The sequence below is a fragment of the Stenella coeruleoalba genome (genome assembly GCF_951394435.1).
Source record: "Stenella coeruleoalba genome assembly, chromosome: 4".
NCBI lineage: Eukaryota > Metazoa > Chordata > Mammalia > Artiodactyla > Delphinidae > Stenella > Stenella coeruleoalba.
Window position 1 is genome coordinate 111166546 of NC_137149.1, and position 24718 is coordinate 111191263.

Sequence of the window (24718 nt, forward strand, 5' to 3'; positions counted from 1 at the left end):
AAAAAAAGAAGATTAAGGCAATGACTGTGGACCACTTTCAAGAAGCTGCAACTGAAGGGAAAGGATTTAACACCTGTTGTCGTTTGAACAAATGAATAACTGAAGTGATCAAATGAACATGTCCTTCCAGGTGTGAGAGCCATGAGACAGAAAAGGTTTAGATAGATGATGAAATAACTGACCTTGGAGGAACTTTCTAGACACATGAAGTCAACCCTCCAATGTTCCCTAGGAGGAAACCCAGAATGGTTAGGGAGCTAGTTCAGAGTCACCCGGCAAGCTCACGTCAGGAAGAGATTCAAATGAATGTCTCCAATCACCCAGCCGGGTGATCTGCCCACTGCCCTGCCTTTGCAACATGAACCTTCAACTTGGCAAAGAAGAAACAAAAAGAAAAGAAACAGTTTATGCCTTTTCTTGTTCTCCTTCCAGTTACTTCTTCTAACCATCTATCATCCTTCATGAAGATACAATGCTCATCCTTCCTAATTGGTCGGTAATAAACTATTGCTTTCCACAGGGAAGTTGGCACAGGGATGTTTCCAAAGTTATTGGACAAGGACATCACATTCTCCCTATCAAAGTGACATTCACCTTGCCATGAATACACAAGGCCCCAAGGGGCCAAATTCACATGTGAAGAGAGAAGTTGGCTAGAACAGCATTGGTGGGGAAGCAGATTTTCCTCTTAGTTTCATACAGGCAGGGTCTACACAGCCAAAATGGACTACTAGGCAGGACTGAGGGGTAATCTAGAAAACTCAGGCATTGTAAATACCCAATCCAGCCACTCTGGCCTCCAGGTAAAGAAAAACATTTTCCCTAGGCCTACCAAGTTTCCTCCCCATGGATGAAAACTGCTCTAGGACCTATGCCTGAGGACTCATGGATCCCAAATGATGGCATTGCCAAGCTGGCAAGGGATTATGTGAGGCTTCTGTCCAATAGCAAATTGGATTCCATCTGCCATCCCCACCCCTTTCTTAGTCCTCCTTGACACTAAGAGGGTATTTGGGAAGGAACACTCCCTCTGTGCAGCCACTAGGGGACCATTTAATGCATTACATTAGTAATTCAGTGTCTGGGGTCTGGCTAATGCAGATTCACTGGCGAAGGATCCAGATGCTATGGTGATAGGTGATTTAGCATAGCATGGGTAACTACAATGCATCATTCACTACTTGATTTGTTGGCTTCACTTACTGACTGGCTTCAGCCACTTCTAGTGGAAGAAGATATTTCTCACCAGTAAGTCATTTTGTGCTTTCCTTGGATTGCCTCTTCTAGGAATCTTGAATCCAGACTTTCACATTAAAATGGAAGAATAATTTTTAGTGTTTGTTTTCTCCATATAAAAAAGGGTCTGGAGTATCAAGCATTGTGGACTCCTCTCTATGTCCAAGTCACTGGGTAGATAACTGACAACTCCTTCAGGCCAGGGGAAACTTGGAAATTCAGAATTTATTTATGTATTTATTTATTTATTTAAATTGAAGTATAGTTGACTTACAATATTATATTAGTTTCAGATGTACAGCATAGTGTTCAGTATTTTAACAGATTATGCTCCATTATAAATTATTACAAAATAATGGCTGTAATTTCCTGTGCTGTACAATATATCCTTGCTGCTTATCAGTTTTATACATAGTAGTTTGTACCTCTTAATTCCATAACCCTACTTTGCCCCTCCCCCTTCCCTCTCCCCACTGATAACCACTAGTTTGTTTTCTATATCTGTGAGTCTGTTTCTGTTTTGCTACATATGTCCATCCCTATTCATGTGGGTTTTTTTAGATTCCACATATAAGTGATATCATACAGTATTTGTCTTTCTCTGTTTGACTTATTTCTCCAAGCACTATATTCTCTAGGTCCATCCCCACTGCTGCAAATGGCAGAATTCCATTCTTTTTTGTGGTTAATATTCCATTATATATCTATACCACATCTTCCTTATCCATTCATCTATTGATGGACACTTAGGTTGCTTCTATATCTTGGCAATTATAAATAACACTGCTGTGAACATTGGGGTGCATGTTCCTTTTCCAATTAGTATTTTCATTTTTTCCAGAGATATACCTAGGAGTAGAATTGCTGGGTCACATGGTAGTTCTATTTTTAGTCTTTTGAGGAAACTCCATACTGTTTTCCACAGTGCCTACCCCAATTTACATTCCCACCAACAGTGTACAGGGTTCCGCTTTTCCACAGTGTTGCCACCATTTGTCATTTGTGGTCTTTTTGACAACAGTCATTCTGACAGGTGTGAGGTGATATATCACTGTGATTTTGATTTGCACTTCTCTGATAATTAGCCATGTTGAGCATCTTTTCATGTGTCTGTTGGCCATCTGTATGTCTTCTTTGGAAAAATGTTTATTTAGGTCTTCTGCCCAATTTTTAATCAGGTTGTTTGGGGTTTTTTTGATGTTGAGTTGTATGAGCTATTTATATATTTTGGATATTAGCCATTTATTCGTCGTATAATTTGCAAATATTTTCTCCCACTCCATAGGTTGTCTTTTCATTTTGTCAATGGTTTCCTTCACTGTGCAAAAGCTTCCAAGTATAATTAGGTCCCATTTGTTTATTTTTGCTTTTATTTCCTTTGACTTAGGAGATAAATCTAAAAAAATATTGTTATGATTTATGTCAAAGAATGCTCTGCCTATGTTTTCTTCTAGGAATTTTATGGTTTGGTGTCTTACATTTAGGTCTTTAATCCATTTTGAGTTTATTTTTGTATATGGTGTGAGAAAGTCTTCTCCTCTCATTCTTTTAAGTGTAGCTGTCCAGTTTTCCCAGCACCACTTATTGAAAAGACTATCTTTTCTCCACTGTATATTCTTGTCTCCTTTGTCATAGATTAATTGACAACATGTGGGCAGGTTTATTTCTGGGCTCTCTGTTCAGTTCCATTGATCTATGTGTCTCTTTTTGTGCCAACACCATGCTCCTTTAATTACTGTAGTTTGTAGTATAGTCTGAAGTGAGGGAGGGTGATACCACCCGTTTTGTTCTTTTTTTTCTCAGAACTGCTTTGGTAGTTTGGGGTCTTTTGTTGTTCCATATAAATTTCAGGATTATTTGTTCTAATTCTGTGAAAAATGTCATGGGTATGTTGATAAGTATTGCATTAAATCTGTAGATTGCTTTGGGTATAATATGGTAATTTTAACAATATTAATTCTTCCAATCCAAGAGCACAGGCTATCTTTCCATTTCTTTGTATCTTAAATTTCCTTCATGAATGTCTTATAGTTTTCAGAGTATAGGTCTTTTACCTCAGGTATTTAAAATACTTACCCCCTTGTGTTTCTTTGGCCCTTCTACATCCTACAACACCTTCCCCAACTGGAAACATACAGTTCTGTCAGAACGGCGGTCCCCAACATTTAGGCAGCAGGGACCGGTTTTGTGGAAGACAATTTTTCCACAGACAGGGGGAGGGAAGTGGGATGGTTCAGGCAGTAATGCGAGTGATAGGGAAAGGCAGATGAAGCTTTGCTTGCTCGCCCACCACTCACCTCCTGCTGTGTGGTCTTGTTCCTAACAGGTTGCAGACTGGTACTGGTCCATGGCCAGGGGTTAGGGACTCCTGTGTCAGAGACATACCCACTTTCAGCACAACTATATCTATTCACGCAGGAATGAAGGCTCATAGGACTGCTAACACTTATCCAGTCACAAGAGCAGATTATACCCAAGTACTCATTCTTGTTCCCCTTTTTATTTTTTCCCGTCCCCCCAAAAAGTCCATAAACATAACAGTATTGGAGACAAGCTGGGTAATCTGCCTCTTCAGAAAGCTGACACAAACCTTAGCAGAATAATAATGTATTCATAAGCCACCTAGTCAGCAATGCAATAATGGTCCCTGGGTTCAAGTCTATGATACATTAGAATATAATTTGGCTGGAGATTCTCTCTCTATTATGGAGAACAAATGCATTTTTGAATAACTTGAGGAAGAGGTCATGCTATTACTTATGATGGGTAAACTCAAAGACGGTCAGAGAGGAGACACAGTTAAGATAAGCCCCTGGAAAGTATATATGCTCTTTCAAATCTAATCCTATTTTTTAGGTCACTCTCTTCACTTTCAGGGCAGGAAACTTGGCTGTCATCTGGGGCTCCATTTTCAGTTTGTTGGGAGATTTCAGACAACTGCTGAATCTCTCAGGGCCCTCCAGTTACTCCATCTATGGAGAATGGAAAATACCACCTATCTGAAGCTATAGGGGACACTGAAAAGTTGTTGGTGCTGTTATAGTTGTGGTGGTGGTTTCCCAAAAGACTGGAATCTGGCCAGTTTTCAAGAGTTTTGAGAGAGCTGAGTAACATGGCTTTTCTTCTTAAGCATACCATGTTAAAAACATGCCTGTGTGAAACCTGGACAGCTACAGGCAAAATAATGAAATTAGAACACTCCCTAACACCATACACAAAAATAAACTCAAAATGGTTTAAAGACCTAAATGTAAGACCGGACACTATAAAACTCTTAGAGGAAAACACAGGCAGAACACTCGTTGACATAAATTGTGGCAAGATCTTTTTTGACCCACCTCCTACAGTAATGAAAATAAAAATAAAAATAAACAAATGAGACCTAATTAAACTTAAAACCTTTTGCACAGAAAAGGGAACCATAAACAGATGAAAAGACAACGCTTAAAATGAGAGAAAATATTTGCCAATGAAGAAACTGACAACGGATTAATCTCCAAAATATACAAACAGCTCATGCAGTTCAATATCAAAACAACAACCCAATCAAAAAACGGGCAGAAGACCTAAATAGACATTACTCCAAACAAGAAATACAAATGGCCAACAAACACATGAAAAGATCTCAACATCACTAATTATTAGAGAAATGAAAATCGAAACTACAATGAGGTATCACCTCACACTGGTCAGAATGACCATCAACAAAAAATCTACAAACAATAAATGCTGGAGAGGGTGTGGAGAAAAGGGAATGCCCTTACACTGTTGGTGGGAATGTAAACTGACACAGCCACTATGGAGAAGAGTATGGAGATTCCATAAAAAACTAAAAATAGAACTAACATATGACCCAGCAATCCCACTCCTGGGCATACACCTGGAGAAGACCATAATTCAAAAAGATACATGCACCCCAGAGGGCTGACGGCAGAAGAAAGAAGAACTACAATCCTACAACCTGTGGAAGAAAAACCACATTCACAAAAAGACAGAAAAAATGGAAAGACAGAGGACTATGTACCAGATGCAGGAACAAGATAAAACCCCAGAAAAACAACTAAATGAAGCAGAGATAGGCAACCTTCCAGAAAAAGAATTCAGAATAATGATAGTGAAGATGATCCAAGACCTTGGAAAAAGAATGGAGGCAAAGATCGAGAAGATGTAAGAAATGTTTAACAAAGACCTACAAGAATTAAAGAACAAGCAAACAGAGATGAACAATACAATGACTGAAATGAAGAATACACTAGAAGGAATCAATAGCAGAATAACTGAGGCAGAAGAACAGATAAGTGACCTAGAAATCAGGATGTTGGAAATCAGTGCCATGGAACAGAATACAGAGAAAAAGAATGAAAAGAAATGAAGACAGCCTAAAACACCTATGGGGGGCTTCCCTGGTGGTGCAGTGGTTGAGAGTCCGCCTGCTGATGCAGGGGACATGGGTTCGTGCCCCGGTCCGGAAAGATCCCACATGCCGTGGAGCGGCTGGGCCCGTGAGCCATGGCCGCTGAGCCTGCGCGTCCGGAGCCTGTGCTCCGCAACAGGAGAGGCCACAGCAGTTAGAGGCCCGCGTACCACCAAAAAAACAAACAAACAAACAAACAAACAAAAAACCACCTATGGGACAACATTAAACACACCAACGTTTGCATTACAGGAGTCCCAGAAGGAGAAGACAGAGAGAAAGGACCAGAGAAAATATTTGAAGAGATTATAGTCGAAAACTTCCCTAACATGGGAAAGGAAATAGCCACCCAAGTCCAGGAAGCACAGACAGTCCCAGGCAGGATAAAGCCAAGGAGAAACATGCCAAGACACATAGTAATCAAACAAAAATTAAAGACAAAGAAAAATTATTAAAAGCAACAAGGAAAAAATGACAAATAATATACAAGGGAACCCCCATAAGGTTAACAGCTGATTTCTCAGCAGAAACTCTACAAGCCACAAGGGAGTGGCACGATATATTTAAAGTGGTGAAAATGGAGAACCTACAAAAAATATCGTACCCGGCAAGGATCTCGGTCAGATTCGACGGAGAAATCAACAGCTTTACAGACAAGCAAAAGCTAAGAGAATTCAGCACCACGAAACCAGCTCTACAACAAATGCTAAAGGGACTTCTCTAAGTGGGAAACACAAGAGAAGAAAACGACCTACAAAAACAAACCCAAAACAATTAAGAAAATGGTAATAAGAACGTACATATTGATAATTACCTTAAATGTGAATGGATTAAATGCTCAAACCAAAAGACACAGGCTCGCTGAATGGATACAAAAACAAGACCCATATATATATATATATATATATATATATATATATAGTCTATAAGAGACCCACTTCAGACCTAGGGACACATTCAGACTGAAAGTGAGGAGATGGAGAAAGATATTCCATGCAAATGGAAATCAAAAGAAAGCTGTAGTAGTAATACTCATATCAGATAAAATAGACTTTAAAATAAAGACTGTTACAAGAGACAAGGAAGGACACTGCATAATGATCAAGGATCAATCCAAGAAGAAGATATAACAATTATAAATATATATGCACCCACAATAGAAGCATCTCAATACATAAGGCAAACGCTAACAGCTATACAAGAGGAAATCGACAGTAACACAGTAATAGTGGGGGACTTTAACAACTGACTTACACAAATGGACAGATCATCCAGACAAAAAATTAATAAGGAAACACAAGCTTTAAATGACACAACAGACCATATAGATTTAATTGATATTTATAGGACATCCCACCTGAAAGCAGCAGATTACACTTTCTTCTGAAGTGCACATGGAACATTCTCCAGCATAAATCACATCTTGGGTCACAAATCGAGTCTCAGTAAATTTAAGAAAATTGAAATCATATCAAGCATCGTTTCTGATGACAATGCTATGAGACTAGAAATCAATTACAGGAAAAAAAACGTAAAAAACACAAACACAGGTTTCCCTGGTGGTGCAGTGGTTGACAGTCTGCCTGCCAATGCAGGGGACATGGGTTCGTGCCCCGGTCTGGGAGGATCCCACATGCCGTGGAGTGGCTGGGTCCGTAAGCTATGGCCGCTGGGCCTGCGCATCTGGAGCCTGTGCTCCACAATGGGAGAGGCCACAACAGTGAGAGGCCCATGTACCGCAAAAAAACAAAAACAAACACAAAAACAAAAAAACCCCACAAACACAAGGAGGCTAAACAATACGTTAAAAAATAAACAAGAGATCACTGAAGAAGTCAAAGAGGAACTCAAAAACTACCTAGAGACAAATGACAATGAAAAACGATGATCCAAAATCTATGGGATGCAGCAAAAGTTCTCAGAGGGAAGTTTATAGCAATACAATCCTACCTCAAGAAACAAGAAAAAGCTCAAATAAAAAATCTAACCTTACACTTACAGGAACTAGAGAGAGTGGAACAAACAAACCCCAAAGTCAGTAGAAGGAAAGAAATCATAAAGATCAAAGCAGAAATAAATGAAACAGAACAAAGAAAACAATGGCAAAGATCAATAAAACTAAAAGCTGGTTCTTTGAGAAGATAAACAAAATTGATAAACCTTTAGCCAGAGTCATCAAGAAAAAGAGGGAGAGAACCCAAATCAATAAAGTTAGAAATGAAAAAGGAGAAGTTCCAATGCACACTGCAGAAATACAAAGCATCCTAAGAGACTACAACAGGCAACTCTATGCCAATAAAGTAGACAACCTGGAAGAAATGGACAAATTCTTAGAAAGGTATAACCTTCTGAGACTGAACCAGGAAGAAATAGGAAATATGAGCAGACCAATCACAAGTAATGAAATTTAAACTGTGATTAAAAATCTTCCAACAAACAAAACTCCAGGAATAGATGGCTTCACAGGTGAATTCTACCAAACATTTAGAGAAGAGCTAACACCCATCCTTCTCAAATTCTTCCAAAACACTGCAGAGGAAGGAACACTCCCAAACTCCTTCTATGAGCCCACCATCACCCTGATACCAAAACCAGACAAAGATACTACAAAAAAAACAAAATTATAGACCAATATCACTGATGAATATACATGCAAAAATCCTCAACAAAATACTAGCAAACAGAATCCAACAACACTTTAAAAGGATCATACACCATGATCAAGTGGGATTCATCCCAGGGATGCAAAGATTCTTCAATATATGCAAATCAATGAATGCAATACACCACAGTAACAAATTGAAGAATAAAAACCATATGATCATCGCAATAGATGCCGAAAAAGCTCTTGACAAAATTCAATATCCATTTATGATAAAAACTCTCCAGAAAGTGGGCATAGAGGGAACCTACCTCAACATAATAAAGGCCATATATGACAAACTCATAGCAAACATCATTCTCAATGGTGAAAAACTGAAAGCATTTCCTCTAAGATCAGGAACGGGACAAGGATGTCCATTCTCGCCACTATTATTCAACATAGTTTTGGAAGTCCTAGCGACGGCAGAGAAGAAAAAGAAATAAAAGGAATACAAATTGGAAAAGAAGCAGTAAAACTGTCACTGTCTGCAGACGACATGATACTATACATAGAGAATCCTAAAGATGCCACTAGAAAACTACTACAGCTAATCAATGAATTTGGTAAAGCTGCAGGATACAGAATTAATGCACGGAAATCTCTTGCATTCCTATACACTAACAATGAAAGATCAGAAAGAGAAATTAAGGAAGCAATCCCATTCACCATTTCAACAAAGAGGATAAAATATCTAGGAATAAACCTACCTAAAGAGGTAAAAGACCTGTACTCAGAAAACTATAAGACACTGATGAAAGAAATCAAAGATGACACAAACAGATGGAGAGATATACCATGTTCTTGGATTGGAAGAATCAATACTGTGAAAATGACTATACTACACAAAGCAATCTACAGATCCAGTACAATCACTATCAAATTACCAATGGCATTTTTTACAGAACTAGGACAGAAAAATCTTAAAATTTGTATGGAGACACAAAAGGCCCCAAATAGCCAAAGGAATCTTGAGGGGAAAAAAGCAGAGCTGGAGGAATCAGACTCCCTGACTTCAGACTATAGTACAAATCTACAGTAATCAAGACAATATGGTACTGGCACAAAAACAGAAACATAGATCAAAGGATAGAAAGCCCAGAGATAAACCCACACACCTATGGTCAACTAGTCTATGACAAAGGGGTCAAGAACATACAATGGAGAAAAGACAGCCTCTTCATTAAGTGGTGCTGCGAAAACTGAACAGCTACATGTAAAATAATGAAATTAGAACACTCCCTAACACCATACACGAAAACAAACTCCAAATGGATTAAAGACCTAAATGTAAGACCAGAGACTGTAAAACTCTTAGGGGAAAATATAGGCAGAACACTCTCTGACATAAATCACAGCAAGGTCTTTTTCTATCCACTGCCTAGAGTAATGAAAATAAAGACAAAAATAAACAAATGGGACCTAATGAAACTTAAAAGCTTTTGCACAGCAAAGGAAACTATAAACAAGACTAAAAGACAACCCTCAGAATAGGAGAAAATATTTGTAAACAAATCAATGGACAAAGGATTAATCTCCAAGATATATAAATAGCTCATGCAGCTCAATATTAAAAAAATAAACAACCCAATCCAAAAATGGGCAGAAGACCTAAATAGACATTACTCCAAAGAAGAAATACAAATGGCCAACAAACACATGAAAAGCTGCTCAACATCACTAATTATTAGAGAAATACAAATCAAAACCACAATGACAAAAAAAAACACACAATGACGTATCATCTCACACCAGTCAGAATGGCCCTCATCAAAAAATCTACAAACAATAGATGCCAGAGAGGGTATGGAGAAAGGGAACCCCCTTACACTGTTGGTGGGAATGTAAATTGATACAGCCACTATGGAGAACAGTATGGAGGTTCCTTAAAAAACTAAAAATAGAATTACCATATAACCCAGCAATCCCACTACTGGGCATATACCCAGAGAAAACTATAATTCAAAAATACACATGGAACCCAATGTTCATTGCAGCACTATTTACAATAGCCAGGACATGGAAGCAACTTAAATGCCCAATGACAGATGAATGGATAAAGAAGATGTGAGGGGAGACCTTCATGATGGCGGAAGAGTAAGACGTGGAGATCATCTTCCTCCCCACAAATACATGAGAAATACATCTACATGTGGAACAACTCCTACAAAACACCTACTGAACGCTGGCAGAAGACCTCAGACTTCCCAAATGGCAAGAAACTTCTCAATTACCTGGGTAGGGCAAAAGGAAAAAGAAAAACAGAGACAAAAGAATAGGGACGAGACCTGCACCAGTGGGAGGGAGCTGTGAAGGAGGAAAAGTTTCCACACACTAGGCAGCCCCTTCACTAGCAGAGACGGGGGTGGGGGGGGATGCTTCAGAGCCACAGAGGAGAGTGCAGCAACAGGGGTGCAGAGGGCAAAGCGGTGAGATTTCTGCATAGAGGAGCAGTGCCGACCAGCACTCACCAGCCCGAGAAGCTTGTCAGCTCACCCACGGGGGCGGGCGGGGGCTGGGAGCTGAGGCTTGGGCTTCGGAGGTCGGATCCTAGGGAGAGGACTGGGGCTGGCTTCGTGAACACAGCCTGAAGGGGCTAGTATGCCACAGCTAGCCGGAGGGAGTCCGGGAAAAGGTCTGGACCTGCCTAATAGGCAAGAGACCATTGTTTCGGGGTGCGCGAAGAGAGGGGATTCAGAGCACCACCTAAACGAGCTCCAGAGATGGGCGCAAGCTGCGGCTATCAGAGCGGACCCCAGAGACGGGCATGGGATACTAAGGCTGCTGCTGCAGCCACCAAGAAGAAGCCTGTGAGCAAGCACAGGTCACTATCCACACCTCCCCTCCTGGGAGCAGCCCGCCACTGCCAGCATCCTGTGAACCAGGGACAACTTCCCCAGGAGAACACACAGCCGCCTCAGGCTATTGTAACATCATGCTGTCCTGTGCTGCCACAGGCTCGCCCTGCAGTCCGCACCCCTCCTTCCCCCCAGCCTGAGTGAGCCAGAGCCCCCAATCAGCTGCTCCTTTAACCCTGTCCTGTCTGAGCGAAGAACAGACGCCCTCACGCGACCTACACGCAGAGGCGGGGCCAAATCCAAAGCTGAATCCCAGGAACTGTACGAACAAAGAAGAGAAAGGGAAATTTCTCCAGCAGCCTCAGGAGCAGCAGATTAAATCTCCACAATCAACTTGATGTATCCTCCTTCTGTGAACTACCTGAATACAAAACGGATCATCCCAAAATTGAGGCAGTGGACTTTGGGAGCAAAGATATATACATTTTGTCCCTTTTTCCCTTTTTGTCAGTGTGTATGTGTATGCTTCTTTGTGTGATTTTGTCTGTATAGCTTTGCTTTTACCATTTGTCCTAGAGTTCGTCTGTCGGGTTTTTTTGTTTTTGTTTTTTATCTAGTACAGTTTTTAGCACTTGTTATCATTGGTGCATTTATTTTTTGGTTTGGTTGCTGTCTTCTTTCTTTCTTCCTTTCCCTTTTTATTACTTTTTAATTTTTAAAATTTATTTTTAATAATTATTTTTTATTTTAATAACTTTATTTTTTTCTTTCTTTCAGTCATTTTTTGCTCCCTTTTCTACTGAGCCATGTGGCTGACAGGGTCTTGGTGCTCTGGCAGGGTGTCAGGCCTGTGCCTCTGAGGTGGGAGAGCCAAGTTCAGGACATGGGTCCACCAGAGACCTCCCGGCTCCACGTAATATCAAACGGTGAAAGCTAACCCAGACATCTCCACCTCAATGCTAAGACCTAGTTCCACTCAACGACCAGCAAGTTACAGTGCTGGACACCTATGCTAAACAATTAGCAACATAGGAGCATAACCCCACCCATTAGCAGAGAGGCTGCCTAAAATCATAAAAAGGTCACAGACACCCCAAAATGCCACCGGAGGCAGACCTGCCCACGAGAAAAACAAGATCCACCCTCATTCACCAGAACACAGGCACTAGTCCCCACCACCAGGAAGCCTACTCTACCCACTGAAACAACCTTAGCCACTGGGGACAGACACCAAAAACAATGGGATCTACGAACCTGCAGCCTGAAAAAAGGAGACCCCAAACACAGTATGTTAAGCAAAATGAGAAAACAGAGAAACACACAGCAGATGAAGGAGCAACGTAAAAACCCACATGACCAAACAAATGAAGATGACATACGTAGCCTACCTGCAAAAGAATTCAGAGTACTGACAGTAAAGATTATCCAAAATCTTGGAAACAGAATGGAGAAAAAAAAAGAAATGTTTAATAAGAACCAAGAAGAACTAAAGAGCAAACAAACAGTGATGAACAACACAATAAATGAAATTAAAAATTCTCTAGAAGGAATCAATAGCAGAATAACTGAGGCAGAAGAACAGATAAGTGACCTGGGATAAAATAGTGGAATAACTACTGCAGAGCAGAATAAAGATAAAAGAATGAAAAGAATTGAGGACAGTCTCAGAGACCTCTGGGACAACATTAAACACACCAACGTTCAAATTATAGGTATCCCAAAAGAAGAGAAAAAGAAAGGGACTGAGAAAATATTTGAAGAGATGATAGTTGAAAACTTCCCTAATATGGGAAAGGAAATAGTTAATCAAGTCCAGGAAGTGCAGAGAGTCCCATACAGGATAAATCCAAGGAGAAACATGCCAAGATACATATGAATCAAACTATCAAAAATTAAATACAAAGAAAAAATATTAAAAGCAGCAAGGGAAAAACAACAGATAACATACAAGGGAATCTCCATAAGGTTAACAGCTGATCTTTCAGCAGAAACTCTGCAATCCAGAAGGAAGTGGCAGGACATATTTAAATTAATGAAAAGGAAAAACCCACACCAAGATTACTCCACCCAGCAAGGAACTCATTCAGATTCAATGGAGAAATTAAAACCTTTACAGACAAGCAAAAGCTAAGAGAATTCAGCACCACCACACCAGCTTTACAACAAATGTTAAAGGAACTTCTCTAGGCAGGAAACACAACATAGGAAAAGACCTACAAAAACAAACCCAAAACAATTAAGAAAATGGTAATAGAAACATACACATCGATAATTACCTTAAATGTAATGGATTAAATGCTCTAACTAAAAGACGTAGACTGGTTGAATGGATACAAAGACAAGACCCATATATATGCTGTCTACAAGAGACCCACTTCAGACTTCAGGACACATACAGACTGAAAGTTAGGGGATCGAAAACATATTCCATGCAAATTGAAATCAAAAGAAAGCTAGAGTAGCAATTCTCATATCAGACAAAATAGACTTTAAAATAAAGACTATTACAAGAGACAAAGAAGGACACTACATAATGATCAAGGGATCAATCCAAGAAGAAGATATAACAATTGTAAATATTTATGCACCCAACATAGGAGCACCTCAGTACATAAGGCAAATGCTAACAGCCATAAAAGGGGAAATCGACAGTTACACAATCATAGTAGGGTACTTGAACATCCCGCTTTCACCAATGGACAGATCATCCAAAATGAAAATAAATAAGGAAACACAAGCTTTAAATAATACATTAAACAAGATGGAATTAATTGATATTTATAGGACATTCCATTCGAAAACAACAGAATACAGTTTCTTCTGAAGTGCTCATAGAACATTCTCTGGGAGAGATTATATCTTGGGTCACAAATCAAGACTTGGTAAATTTAAGAAAATTGAAATCATATCAAGTATCTTTTCCGACCACAACACAATGAGACTAGATATCAATTATAGGAAAAAATCTGTAAAAAAATACAAACACATGGAGGCTAAACAATACACTACTTAGTAACCAAGAGATCACTAAAGAAATCAGAGAGGAAATCTAAAAATACCTACAAACAAATGCCAATGAAAACACAATGATCCAAAACCTATGGGATGCAGCAAGAGAAGTTCTAAGAGGGAAGCTTATAGCAATACAATTCTACCTCAAGAAACAAGAAACATCTCAAATAAACAACCTAACCTTACACCTAAAGCAATTAGAGAAAGAAGAACAAAAGAACCCCAAAGTTAGCAGAAGGAAAGAAATCATACAGATCATATCAGAAATAAATGAAAAAGAAATGAAGGAAACAATAGCAAAGATCAATAAAATTAAAAGCTGGTTCTTTGAGAAGATAAACAAAATTGATAAACCATTAGCCAAACTCATCAAGAAAAAATGGAGAAGACTGAAATCAGTAGAATTAGAAAAGAAAGTGGAGAACTACCAACTGACACTTCAGAAATACAAAGGATCATGAGAGATTACTACAAGCAACTCTATGCCAATAAAACGGAAAACCTGGAAGAAATGGACCCATTCTTAGAAAAGCACAACCTTCTGAGACTGAACCAGGAAGAAATACAAAATATGAACAGACCAATCACAAGCACTGAAATTGAGACCGTGATTAAAAATCTTCCAACAAACAGAAGCCCAGGACCAGATAGCTTCACAGGCGAATTCTATCAAACATGTAGAGAAGAGCTAACACCTATCCTTCTCAAACTCTTCCAAAATATAGCAAAGGGAGGAACACTCCCAAACTCATTCTATGATGCCACCATCATCCTGATACCAAAACCAGAAAAAGATGTCACAAAAAAAGAAAACTACAGGCCAGTATCACTGATGAGCATAGATGCAAAAATCCTCAACAGAATACTAGCAAGCAGAACCTAAAAGCACATTAAAAGGATCATACACCATGATAAAGTGGAGTTTATCCCAGGAATGCAAGGATTCTTCAATATACGCAAATCAATCAATGTGATACACCATATTAACAAATTGAAGAATAAAAACCATATGATCACCTCAAAAGACGCAGAAAAAGCTTTCAACAAATTCAACACCCATTTATGATATAAACCCTCCAGAATGTAGGCACAGATGGAACTTACCTCAACATAATAAAGGCCATATATGACAAACCCACAGCCAACATTGTCCTCGATGGTGAAAAACTGAAACCATTTCCACTAAGATCAGGAACAAGACAAGGATGCCCACTCTCACCACTATTATTCAACATTGCTTTGGCAGTTTTAGCCACAGCAATCAGAGAAGAAAAAGACATAAAAGGAATCCAAATCAGAAAAGAAGAAGTAAAGCTGTCACTGTTTGCAGATGACATGATACTACAAATAGAGGGTTCTAAAGATGTTACCAGAAAACTCTCTAGAGCTAATCAATGAATTTGGTAAAGTAGCAGGATACAAAATTAAGACACAGAAATCTCTTGCATTCCTGTACACTAATAATAAAAACTATGGAAGAGAAATTAAGGAAACACTCACATTTACCATTGCAAAAAAAGAATAAAATACCTAGAAATAAACCTACCTAAGGAGACAAAATACCTGCATGCAGAAAACTATAAGACACTGATGAAAGAAATTAAAGATGATCCAAACAGATAGAGAGATATACCATGTTCTTGGACTGGAAGAATCAACATTTTGAAAATGACTATATTACCCAAAGCAATCTACAGATTCAATTCAATCCCTATCAAACTACCAATGGCATTTTTCACAAAACTAGAACAAAAAATTTCACAATCTGTATGGAAACACAAAATATCCTGAATAGCCAAAGTAATCTTGAGAAAGAAAAACAGAGCTGGAGGAATCAGGCTACTGGACTTCAGACTATACTACAAAGCTACAGTAATCAACACAGTATGATATTGGCACAAAAACACAAATATAGATCAATGGAACAGGATACAAAGCCCCGAGGTAAACCCACGCACATATGGTCACCTTATTTTTGATAAAGGAGGCAAGCATATACAATGGAGAAAAGACAACCTGTTCAATAAGTGGTGCTGGAAAAACTGGACAGCTACATGTAAAAGAATGAAATTAGAACACTCCCTAACACCATACACAAAAATAAACTCCAAATGGATTAAAGACCTAAATGTAAGTCCACACACTATAAAACTCTTACAGGAAAACATAGGCAGAATACTCCATGACATAAATCACAGCAAGATCCTTTTTGACCCACCTGTTAGGGAAATGGAGATAAAAACAAAAATAAACAGATGGGACCTAATGAAACTTAAACGCTTTTGCACAGCAAAGGAAACCATAAACAAGATGAAAAGACAGCTCTCAGAATGGGAGAAATATTTGCAAATGAAGCAACTGACAAAGAATTAATCTCCAAAATTTACAAGCAGCTCATGCAGCTCAATACCAAAAAAACAAACAACACAATCCAAAATGGGCAGAAGACCTAAATAGACATTTCTCCAAAGAAGATATACAAATTGCCAACAAACACATGAAAGAATGCTCAGCATCACTAATCATTAGAGAAATGCAAATCAAAACTACAATGAGGGGCTTCCCTGGTGGCGCAGTGGTTAAGAGTCCACCTGCCGATTCAGGGAACACGGGTTCGTGCCCCGGTCCAGGAAGATCCCACATGCCGCAGAGCAGCTGGGCCCGTGAGCCATGGCCACTGAGCCTGCGCATCTGGAGCCTGTGCTCCGCAACGGGAGAAGCCACAACAGTGAGAGGCCTGCGTACCGCAAAAAAAAACTACAATGAGGTATCACCTCCCACTGGTGAGAATGGCCATCATCAAAAAATCTACAAACTATAAATGCTGGAGAGGGTGTGAAGAAAAGGGAACCTTCATACACTGTTGGTGGGAATGTAAATTGATACATCTACTATGGAGAACTGTATGGAGGTTCCTTATAAAACTAAAAATAGGACTACCATATGACCCAGCAATCCCACTACTGGGCATATATCCTGAGAAAACCATAATTCAAAAAGAGTCATGTAGCACCATGTTCATTGCAGCTCTATTTACAATAGCCGGGACATGGAAGCAACCTAAGTGTCCACTGACAGATGAATGCATAAAGAAGTTGTGGCACATATATACAATGGAATATTACTCAGCCATAAAAAGAAATGAAATTGAGTTATTTGTAGTGTAGTGGATGAACCTAGATTCTGTCATACGGAGTGAAGTAAGTCAGAAAGAGGAAAACAAATACCGTATGCTAACAAATATATATGGAATACAAAAAACAAAAAATTTGTTATGAAAAACCTAGGGGCAGGACAGGAATAAAGATGCAGATGTAGAGAATGGACTTGAGGACACGGGGAGGGGGAAGGGTAAGCTGGGACGAAGTGAGAGAGTGGCATGCACTTATATATACTACCAAATGTAAAATAGATAGGTAGTGGGAGGCAGCCGCATAGCACAGGGAGATCAGCTGGGTACTTTGTGACCACCTAGAGGGGTGGGATAGGGAGGGTGGGAGGGAGATGCAAGAGGGAGGAGATATGGGGATATATGTATATGTATAGCTGATTCACTTTGTTATAACGCAGAAACTAACACACCATTTTAAAGCAAGTATACTCCAATAAAGATGTTAAAAAAAAAAAGATGTGGTACATATATACAATGGAATATTACTCAGACATAAAAAGGAACGAAATTGTGCCATTTGCAGAGACATAGATGGACACAGAGACTGTCATACAGAGTGAAGTAAGTCAGAAATAGAAAAACAAACATCGTATATTAACGCATATATGTGGAATCTAGAAAAATTGTATAGATGAACTTATCTGCAAAGCAGAAATAGAGACACAGATGTATAGAACAAACGTACGGATACCAAAGGGGAAGTGGGGGTGGGATGAATCGGGAGATTAGGATTGACATATATACACTACTATGTATAAAATAGGTAACTAACGAGAACCTACTGTAGAGCACAGGGAACTCTACTCAGTGCTCTGTGGTGACTTAAATGGGAAGGAAATCCAAAAAAGAGGGGATACATGTATACGTATGGCTGATTCACTTTGCTGTACAGTAGAAACTAACACAACAGTGTAAAGCAACTATACTGCAATTAAAAAAAAAAAAGATTCCTGTGTGCTTAAAATTTTGTCATCTTTTCTGTTCCTCCCCTTGCCTGTTTTATACACAGGTTCATGTCCACAAAGTTACCAGTTTAAGATTTTTACTGAGGAGCTCAAGTTCCTAATTTTCACAAACCATCAGGCAGTATATTTAGAGAAAAGGCAAATATGCCTTAGATATTCTTAGCCAAACTCTACCAGGAAAATTGCTTAGCACAGTATTCTATTTGCAGTCTTCCTTTTCCTAATTAAACTGGATTAAAGGAGGATCCGGAAAATTGTATAATTACATGAAAAATCAACCAAACTTATTCTGATAGGCTTTGAGTACATTGTTAGAAATCTTGATTAAAAGTCAACTTTTTTCCCCTGCGTTCGCCTATTTTTACACGTGTGCTATAGGTTGAGTAGGCTTCCAAGTCCAGGTCATCGCAATCCTTGTTGGCGTTCATTGGTAGAAACGGAGTGGGCTCTATGAGGGCCAGGTTTAGACCACTCTATGAACAGTCTTACAGTCCTCAGAGCAAGTCTTGGCTATATATCCTTCAGCCCCTGCACCAGGTTTCTTTTGCTTGAGAAAGAGTCACAGTCCATCTGCTGTGCAAATACACAAATACAAAACCATCACCCATTTCATTAGGAGTTAGTCCCCACCAGGATACAGCAGCCCTTTCACCTTTCAGATGAGGAATGAATGTTGTAATTGTAGATCAAACTCCTGGGGGAAGGCCTTTCCTGAGCAATGAACGGAGTCAGCCTTGGCTCCAGGAAGCCACGAGGCCACTGGTGCCCCAGCAAGCTCTGTGCCCACTGCAAAAACAATATGTGCTGATTCTTAGCCTACCTTCTCTTATACAATTTGTCTTTCCACCCCACTGGGTGGGTTTGGGTGGCCAGAACTGAAGACTTGGGGTGGAGGGTGTCCTCCAAGTATCCAGCACATCTGTACCAGTCCACAGCAACTAAACTGTCTCTGCATCCTCCCCATAGACACACTTAGTTTGTGGACCATAAATGTCGTAAGAGTTAGACTGACTTCATCGAGTCCTGTGTTGTTCTTAACTTTTTAATAATGATTAGGTATTATTTCTGTAACTAGAGAAAAAGAGCTGAATGCTTTGACATTTTACATGACTGTATTCTAGACTTGGGCACAACCAAAGAGATTAAAGAAGGGTGAAATTTTAAACTGGATCTCATGTATATGCATAACTTTCTCTGGAAGGGTCTAAAACACCTTGCAGTGGTTGTCTCTGGGAAGAGGACTGAGTTCTGGGGAAAGGGATGTTAACTGAAATGTCACCATCAGTGGGGGAGAAAGAGGAGGAGAAAGGGGCAGGCACTGTGGTTTTTGGAGAGGTACAATTTTTTTTCACATGGAAAACAAAGACACTTCTGATTTCAGACATAGGCAGAACTTCCCCAGCTGCATTTAAAAAAAAATCAGGCTCCACTGAGATGGCTATTGGGAAAGATAAATTCTAATAGTCTAGAATGCAGATTTTTAAATGTCTCATCGACCTATTTTATTTTCTCCCTCTTTGACATGGTTTTTAACAGCCTCCTCTTTCTCTGTTGGACACATCCAAAGAAAAGACACAAGGTCCCACACTTACAGTATTGGTTACCAAATGTGATTTGTTCTTCCTTTCTCTAGTCACTCCTACCTTTAAGTATGTATTCTCTGGCATAACTTTCTCAGTCCTTGTTAGGGTTCCATTCATTTATCTATCTTTCCTTTCCTCTCTAATAACATTTATTGCATGCTGACTATATTCTCTCTTTAATTTCATTTATGGAGTGCTTATTAGATGCCAGGCACCATCCTAAGCACTTTGTGTGAAGCATCTCATTTAATCTTCAGAAAAACTTTATGAAGTATGATTATTATCTGCATTTTGAGAATTAGAAAGTCAAATATGAAAGTACCTTGCCCCACATCACACATCTTACCCAGAGCTGCTCACATCCAGATTGTAAAAGTGCTATTCTTACCACACTCCTTAATCTTTTTATTAAAATTTCATGTTTTTCCAAACTCCTGCTCACTACGTAATGCCCTCATGTTATTTATCTCTTCCTCTTTTCCTCAATATTCCATTGTTTTCCCTGTCCCTGTAGTACCCTCTTTTTTTTGTTTGTTTTTTTGCGGTACGCGGGCCTCTCACTACTGTGGCCTCTCCCGTTGCAGAACACAGGCTCCGGACGCACAGGCTCAGTGGCCATGGCTCACGGGCCCAGCCGTTCCGCGGCATGTGGGATCTTCCCGGACTGGGGTACGAACCCGTGTCCCCTCCATCGGCAGGCGGACTCTCAACCACTGCGCCACCAGGGAAGCCTGTAGTACCCTCTTTTGTTTTCTTTGCTCAAGTCCAAAATCCAAAATCCAAAATTATTTTCAGGATTTCCTTTCCTGCCACTCAGTCATAGTGAGGGCACAGCCATGGGAGCAATGACCATGGACTATGTGTTTGGAAGGGAGGCGATTTCCTGATTATTTACAGCTATGATCCTTAGTTAAATACTCATCCTGTCTGTGCTTGAAAATGGTACTTGTTTCTAAAGATGTGTGACTTTAAATCAAGTATCTTAATAAGGCACTGGAAAGAGAGACATTGTACTTGACCAAACATCACTGTCTAGCTGGTTCTGCTGAATTAGTAGAATACATACTTTTTTCCATGCACTGTAACTTATATGCCCGAGAGAAACACAAACGGAACCCTACTCTGAACAAATGTTTTTATTTTTAGCTGCAAAATATCAATCTTTGCAAAAATGTTAAGCATAAAACAGCACTGAATTACTGAGCTGCTCTTGTTCTATTCACATCACTATATTTCTGAGTGCATTGCTATTATTATTATCATCATCATTGCCATCATTGTTATTATTCCATAATAGAGGAGACAGAGAACTTGAAGAAAGACTATCAAGATTCCAAAATTAAAATTCATCTATAAGTTTCATTCTCACCTTTGCATCCCATGAATTACAGATTAAAAAAGAAAATAGATAGTCCTGCAACAAGAGAGAAGCATGCATAGTGAAATTCACATTCAAAAGGCTACACCAAAAGAAGGAAAATTTTTTTGTCTGGTGATAAATATGCAAGGGAACGCAGGTGCACACACACCCCACCACCCCTGCGTCAGAAGCCTTGGCCCAGCGGAACGTATGGCAGAGACTTCAAGGCGTGACATCACTGCGTCTCGGGTAATATGTGGTAATGAATTCATTGTATGGATCTATGACCAGAAATTCATCCCCACCCCTCCCCCTCGCCCACCCCTCTCGCCACATAAAGCCAAGTTTCTGTAGTACCACTGTGCCGCTCGGCCTGTGTGCTTAATGCATTCATTAAACAGGAGACTGGAGATCGTTTCCTATGTTTCTCATTATTTAAAAGAACAAGTTAATCTCCCCTTTGGGGGGCAGCAGGGGAACTGAAAACCACATGATCCTCCTACATAGCTCTTTGCCTGGTGCTCCCTTGTTGACAAGTCTACTTTCATAATTTTATTGTCGTGTCTGTGGAGCAAATTTTAGAGAGGTAGAGTTTGTTGATGAAAGGGTGAGGAGAAGGAAGATGAGGCTGGAAGGAAGCTAGGGGGTGAAGGAAAGAAATGCAGCCTTCCGAAATACGGCACATCTTTGGTCAGATCTGTTTCCTTCCCTTCTAGAGTGCCTATCATATCACACAAACTGCCCCTGTAGAGCTCTCCATTTACCCTCTTCCCTAATTAAATGTGCACTTCATTAATGTAAATTGGGGGTTTAATGCTCTTGTTGAAATTCTGAAGAAAGTGCTATGGCCTTGCGAAATGCTTAAGCATCATTGCAAATTAGATTAGGGACCAAGAAAGGCAGTAAAATTAGAATGATAATGGCTGATGTGGCTTCCTGACAGGCATGACTATTCAGGGATCAATGGAATGGAGAACAGTTCCCCGAGCCGAAAGTGAAAGGCAGGGACAAACGTCAGCCTACAGATGTGACTTTTGGAAGCACTTTCAATTAGTTTAATTTGGTAAATGGTGGGGATTTAGAGGCTCTCAGCCAGTCATACAAGACAAGAATACATTGAAATGTTTTTCACTTTTTAACATAAAATAGGATTGGCTTTAAATTTGCATTTCTCGAACAAGAAGATGGAGTGGGGCGGGGTGGGGGGCTGGAGGGTGCAGGGAAAGTTTCCAAAGTGTTTCACCAGCCCCGCTTTTGAAAATGGAAATGACTTTTTGAAGCTTGGACTGCAACCTTCCAAAGAGTGGGAAGGGGGAGAGTAAATGTTCCTTTTCTGGTTCTCAAGGAGGCCTTAAATCCTGAGCACACCAGCAGCCCAATATGTACTGAAACCTGTGGTCAAAATCCCAGGACGGGGGAGGCGGTGCCTAGGCAGCAAAAGACACTCAAACTCATTCATCATTTCTCACTAGAAATATGTTCCTCATCTTTAAAAAAACAAACAAAAAAACGCTCTCTCTCAGTTGCAGGACCCCTTCTGCTCCCCCCCCTCACAAAAAATTAATCACATTTTGAAGGTATCACGAAAAAGGAATATTCATAACCCTGTTCCACAAATATTCAAGCACATGTGCTTGAGCACTGTTTTGAGGGCGGCAGCGGGCACCTCAGCAGACACGCGTTGGGCGGATGCTCCTTTGGCGCTCGTTTGGTTAGTGCTAAGTGCGCCTTTCCCTTTGTGTTCCCTGCTGCTAACTCCAACCCCCTCCCCAACCACTGGTGTCTTTACTGGAAAATAAACTGGCGCTAATCTGGTGACTGGGGACGGTTACAGGCAGGACAGCTTCTGTGCACAAAGACCTCCTTCAGATGCGCAGATTTTGACTACAGGTTCCTCCTTGTGTTCCCAGAATACTGTCAAGCTCGAGTTGGACCTCCTCCCTGAAGGCGTCTACATCTTTCATGAGGTGAAGGGGAAGGAGATGATGCATCAGAAATGACGGTAAATATGATCAAATCCCCGGTGACTCCCAACGCCGGTTCCACCTCGTGAACCGACGCAGTGACTCACCTCCCAAATCCATACGTTCCCTTCACGGAGTCACCAAACGTGTGCTGACTGGCTCACCTCTCACTCTTAAGTTAATAGCTCAAGTGAGCAGCAAGCGTGGCAACAGACAAACCCACACAGAAAGGGGAGAGGCTTGGGCCCAAAAAGGAAAAGAGTGATCTCCACAACCAGTGAAAATAAACCAGGGCAAAGGTAAGCTCATAAAATAGTTTGCACTGTCAATAATTTGGTGGCTAGGGCTTCTCAGTTCATCATGAGGATGGTAGCAGATCAGTGATGTTACAAGCAAATCCATGATTTATGGGCTTCATAAGGCCTCATTTCATAATGGCTACTTGTCTCCTTCAAAACATCCAAGAGGAGAAGTAGGAAAAAAAATTCCAAGTAAGTGTAATCCCAATGAAGTTAATATAAGTGATAACAATAATAATAATATCTAATATAGTACTTTGCTGTTTTCCAAGAACACAGACAAACCCGATAACTCTTTGGATCTGTTGTAAAGTCTTCTGAGTTAGAAAATAAATGAATAGTTCTTTTTATTTTATAAGTGAGGAAAATAAGGCTCAGGGGTCTCCACTTACTTCCCCAAATACACAGAGTAAGTGGCAGAAGAAGAATTAAAACAAAAGTCTTCTTTTTCTAATAACTTTAATGTTGTCGCAAAATTGATAGATCATTGAGAAAAAATTCAAATAATACAGAAATGTACAAAGAAGAAAGTAAAATACATACCAATAATTACCAGAAATATTTTGCAAACATCCTTCCGTATATCTTTTTTTCATATAGATAGATAATATTAATAGTGATTATAATAAGAGTTATTAACTTCTTACAATGAACCAAGTACTATCCTTGATATCTTGGATATTTGCATTTACTCCTTAGAACAACTCCTTTCAGTAGGTGTAACTTACAAATGAGGAAAGCGAGGCTTGGAGAGGTTAAGTAACTTGCCCAAATTCACAGAACTGGGGATATTACTTATAAAAATGTGATCATACTGATCATATAAGTAGGTAATGCTTTTTCACACAACATATCATAGGCATCTTCCCATGTGTCTACCTCATCATGTTTCATGGCTACATATATTTCATTGTATGTAAGTATCATAATTTAATTAATAAATTCTGAATGATGGACTTTAGGTTGTCTTTAGTTTTTTTCTTTTGTAAACACTGCTGTGATGAAAATCATGAGCGGGACTTCCCTGGTGGTCCAGTGGCAAAGAATCCGCTTTACAATGCAGGGGATGCGGGTTCAATCCCTGGTCAGGGAACTAAGATCCCACATGCCATGGGGCAACTAAGCCCGCACGCCACAACTACTGAGCTCACATGCCTCAACTAAGCCCGCATGCTACAAACTACAGAGCCCACACTCTCTGGAACCCACACCACAACTAGAGCCCGCAGGCCACAACTAGAGAGAGAAAACCCACACACCACAACTAGAGAGAA